This window comes from Heterodontus francisci, unplaced genomic scaffold (genome assembly GCF_036365525.1).
Source record: "Heterodontus francisci isolate sHetFra1 unplaced genomic scaffold, sHetFra1.hap1 HAP1_SCAFFOLD_237, whole genome shotgun sequence".
NCBI classification, from domain to species: Eukaryota; Metazoa; Chordata; class Chondrichthyes; order Heterodontiformes; family Heterodontidae; genus Heterodontus; species Heterodontus francisci.
In genome coordinates, this window is record NW_027141318.1 from 1,626,123 (window position 1) to 1,631,271 (window position 5,149).

Below are 5,149 nucleotides of genomic sequence, written 5' to 3' on the forward strand. Positions count from 1 at the left end.
TGCTGCAGCCCCACAACCCAGTTAAGTCTAGCGAAGTTTCAGGGCCAATCAGGTACTGGGGGTCACTTCCAGTACTTCACTGGAGATCAGATCCCAGATAAATGTGGTGGTGTATCCAGAATAGGGGGCCATTGCCGCTATGAAGATTGCTGAGGTGTCGTCCCGTGGGAGTGGTTCCATGGAGCACGGACTTGCTATCCTCTCTCAGGATGACAGTGTTTGTTCGCCCTTCACTCTCACTCGACCAGTATCCATGATGTTCCCCATCAGCCAGCCCAGGATGCTGCTGCCCATGTCGAGTTGGTGCAGTCTTAATCCGAGGCCTCAAGGCCCAGAGCTGCTCGAGAACGTCCTGGAAGGCCATCTGCAGTCTCCCTCAGTGAAGGACAGCAGCCTTCCACCAGCCATGCTGCAGCCACTGGGGAAGCACTGTGTAGGAGACCTAGGCAAGTCGAGGGAACCCACAAGACAGTCACTAAGGGAATACACGAGGGTAAATAGTCGAGTTTTGTTTGTATAATTGGATGTGTTGTTGTATGAAGATGTTAGTGAAAAGATTTTTATTGGTGGTTTTTATTACAGAATAGTAACCAATGGGACACCTTGATGGGGTGTCTCAGATGGGCGTAATGTTGGAGAAGGGGGGAGCCATGTTGGTGAAGAGAAGTTTTCCTATGGGAACCGGAATCTTAGCAGGGACTCTCCGACAATCTGTCCAGGTTAAAGGCATCCAGGAAATATCCTCCCTGCCTCCTCCTCCTCTTAAGGTGGTCTCCAGAATCTTGGTGCCAATGCCTGTGCCCTCATGATGGTGATGATATGAAGGGTACAGCAGAACACCATGAACTTGAACACCTGCTCCAGCGTGTACTGGAGGACTCCTCCCGAGCGTTTCAGGCATCGGAAACATTGCTTCATCACACAGAAGGTCTGTTCCACCATGTTCCTGGTGACTTCATTGCTCACGTTATGTACATGTTAATTGGGTGCAGTTGGTTGGCGGTGGGAGGTGGTTTGCGGGTGTAGAACCATGAGCTGTGTCTAGAGGGGGAGTTTCCTTTGTCTCCGAGGAGCCACATTCTTGTTCTCAATGGCGGCTCAAAATGTTGGCACCGGCTGAAGGCTTCAGAATGAATGTGTCGTGGCTGCTGCCAGGATAGTGGACACCCACCAACATGATGAACTGGGTATGCTCACAAACCAACTGTACGTTCATGGAATGAGAGTTCTTTCAGTTTCTGTAGCTCTGCCCGTTAACATGGGGGCCTTGCAGAACCACCTACGCCATCAGGAATCTCGCTATTCTGACAAAGCCACGGGACCTCTCTTCCTTCTTCTGCCCTCTGAGGGGGAACATGATTACATAGATGGCTTCCCTCACTATCCAGAATTATCAATGGGCAACAGACAGGCCTAGCAACTATTGGCCAGTTAGTACAACATCAGTGCTGAGTAAGTTTTCAGAATCAATAATCAGGGGAAGAAATCAACACGGACTTGGAGAGGTTTGAATTAATTAACCATGCACAGCACAGATTTTTAAAAGGCGGATGGTGCTTGGCAAATGTACTCAAAGTTTTTGATGATGTAACAGAGAAGGTTGATGAAGGGAATATGGTGGATGCTGTTTATGCAGTGTCATGGCGCTATGTTTTTCTTTTCTCCTCGGATATATTGCAGCACGGCTTTAAGACTGTAAAACAGATCCGTGCACCTTTAAAAACTATCCAGGGGCTCAGTGAGCCAAGATGCATTCTGGCTGCCAAGCAACAGCCACAGAGAGATAGAGAGGACAAGAGATTCAATGTTGCAGTTTGACTTTTGAAAACTAGTTGGAACAACACTGGTTTTAAGCATACAGAGTTATGCAATGATTTTAAAGTGAAAGTGCAGTGTTTACTCACTCCAGATTCTACCAAGCAACAGGCTAAATTAATTCTCAAAGAAAATAAGGAAATATTTGTTTTTTTTTAACAAAGTATCGGTATTGCTGTGTTTATCACTGAAGGGACAGTTAATGTTAAAACAGCGGGGCTAAACTGCTGAATTCCTATCTTGGAAGGACCCTTTTTCTCATCGGACCTTGGAAGACGGCAAGTGAACTTTGACTGTGGTTTATTGGAAGACCAATCGTCAGGATCGTAGCTTAGAAAGACTTGCTTATTTGTTTTAATTCTGAGAAAAAGCCAATTTTAAAAATCTACATTCTGTTAATTTATGTATATGTATGCGAATGCGGAAGATAAATATTTTAATATGAAATTATAAGGTCTTTAGATATTTGTTTATCTTAGTAGTGTTTAAGGCTTTAGTTTTTTTGAATAAATAGTTAATTTGTTGATAGCTAAAGATACCTAATTTGGTTTGCTTCATTCGGGGTTACTCGATAATTCCATTTGGCTGCATTCTTTTTTTTCTTCCAATCTAGAAAGTTTAAAGAAATATGATGCAAGCTGTGGAGTGACGCGACTGAATTGTCAGTATTTTGCTCCCCCTGCTTTCAGAATCTTATATTTTTGGTTGATGGCTTTGTCCTGAGCGGTCAGAACATTTTTTTTAATTGTGGGCTCGTCTGCGGTCACTCTCACACCTGGGATCATATCAATTTGAAAGTCGGTTGTTGGGATTAAATCTAACAGCAATTCCGAAGAAATAAATGGAACCAGGTCTCTTGTATAATAAATTACAGTCTATATCATAGTAGTGGCATTAAAGTTTGCAGCAGAGATTTGGGGAAAGCAGAATGATTCCCTCAGTGACTTGATAACTTTTAGTAAGAATAAATTAAAAGAATTGGCACAAAATTGGGATTATCATTGGAATTATGTAATTGGCATAATAACCCAACATCTGCAATTAGAACAGGAAGAAGAATGGGTATACGAGGAACCAGAAGGTCGCACGTCACAGACTGATGCAGTAGAATTGGCTAGGATTCAATTAGACATAAGAAAATTGTACATCGGAGAGAAAGTGAAAGAGAGAGAGAGAGGGAATTTAGGCTAAAGGAGAAGGAACTAGAACAAAGGGGTAGTCTTGAATCTAGGGACCAAATCATGTATAAGCCAACATCATTACAGGTCAGGTCTTACAAAGGATGTGAGACAATACTGTTGGACATATGTTGGAGGGATACTGTCAAATTTCTTTCAAACCCCAAAGTAAGAAAAACTCAGCCTCTGTTGTACCAGACGGGGTTTTAGATTATAAATTGATGCCACACCGCTTAAGGGGTACTCGAGAAACTTTTCAGAGATTAGTGAACCCAGTTATGGCCAGTGTTCCGAGATGTGCAGTTAAGGTGGATGAGGTGATGGATGGAAGAGACGCTTGGAAGGAAAACACAAAACAATAGATAAGTCCCCTGGGCCAGATGGGATTTATCCTAGGATTCTCTGGGAAGCCAGGGAGGAGATTGCAGAGCCTTTGTCCTTGATTTTTATGTCGTCATTGTCGACAGGAATAGTGCCGGAAGACTGGATGATAGCAAATGTTGTCCCCTTGTTCAAGAAGGGGAGTAGAGACAGCCCTGGTAATTATAGACCTGTGAGCCTTACTTCGGTTGTGGGTAAAATGTTGGAAAAGGTTATAAGAGATAGGATTTATAATCATCTTGAAAAGAATAAGTTCATTAGAGATAGTCAGCACGGTTTTCTGAAGGGTAGGTCATGCCTCACAAAACTTATTGAGTTTTTTGACAAGGTGACCAAACAGGTGGATGAGGGTAAAGCCGTGGATGTGGTCTATATGGATTTCAGTAAGGCGTTTGATAAAGTTCCCCACGGTAGGCTATTGCAGAAAATACAGAAGTGTGGGATTGAAGGTGAATTAGTGCTTTGGATCAGAAATTGGCTAGCTGAAAGAAGACAGAGGGTGGTTGTTGATGGTAAATGTTCATCCTGGAGTTTAGTTACTAGTGGTGTACCGCAAGGATCTGTTTTGGGGCCACTGCTGTTTGTCATTTTTATAAATGACCTGGATGAAAATGTAGAAGGGTGGGTTAGTAAATTTGCGGATGACACTAAGGTCGGTGGAGTTGTGGATAGTGCCGAAGGATGTTGTAGGTTACAGAGGGACATAGATAGGCTGCAGAGCTGGGCTGAGAGATGGCAAATGGAGTCTAATGCGGAAAAGTGTGAGGTGATTCACTTCGGAAGGAGTAACAGGATTGCAGAATACTGGGATAATGGGAAGATTCTTGATAGTGTAGATGAGCAGAGAGATCTTGGTATCCAGGTACATAAATCCCTGAAAGTTGCTACCCAGGTTAATAGAGCTGTTAAGAAGGCATATGGTGTGTTAGCTTTTATTAGTAGGGGGATCGAGTTTAGGAGCCACGAGGTCATGCTGCAGCTGTACAGAACTCTGGTGCGGCCGCACCTGGAGTATTGTGTGCAGTTCTGGTCACCGCATTATAGGAAGGATGTGGAAGCTTTGGAAAAGGTGCAGAGGAGATTTATTAGGATGTTGCCTGGTATGGAGGGAAGGTCTTAGGAGGAAAGGCTGAGGGACTTGATGTTGTTTTCGTTAGAGAGAAGGAGGAGAAGAGGTGACTTAATAGAGACATATAAGATAATCAGAGGGTTGGACAGGATGGATAGTGACAGCCTTTTTCCTTGGATGGTGATGGCAAACACGAGGGGACATAGCTTTAAGTTGAGGGGTGATGGATATAGGACAGATGTCAGAGGTAGTTTCTTTACACAGAGAGTAGTAGGGGCGTGGAACGCCCTGCCTGCAACAGTAGTAGACTCGCCAACTTTGAGGGCATTTAAGTGGTCATTGGATAGACATTTGGATGAAAATTGAATAGTGTACGTCAGATGGTTTCACAGGTCGGCGCAACATCGAGGGCCGAAGGGCCTGTACTGCGCTGTAATGTTATAATTCAAAAAAAAAAGATGGTGAGATGGGACAGTAAATGCAAATTGACAGGAACACCAGCTGTTGGGGATGGTGAGAGGGGCAGTACCCGCAGTGAGAGAGGGACAGCAGCAGATGGTGATACTGAGCCAATGCAGATGAGAGATTCAGTTTTACTGAGAGTTTGAACGTTTCCAAATGTTTGAGGAATTTATTTTCTGTAAACTCGAGATGCTGAATAAAATAGTTTCAATACAATTGTTGTTAAATGGCTATTTTCCGACTA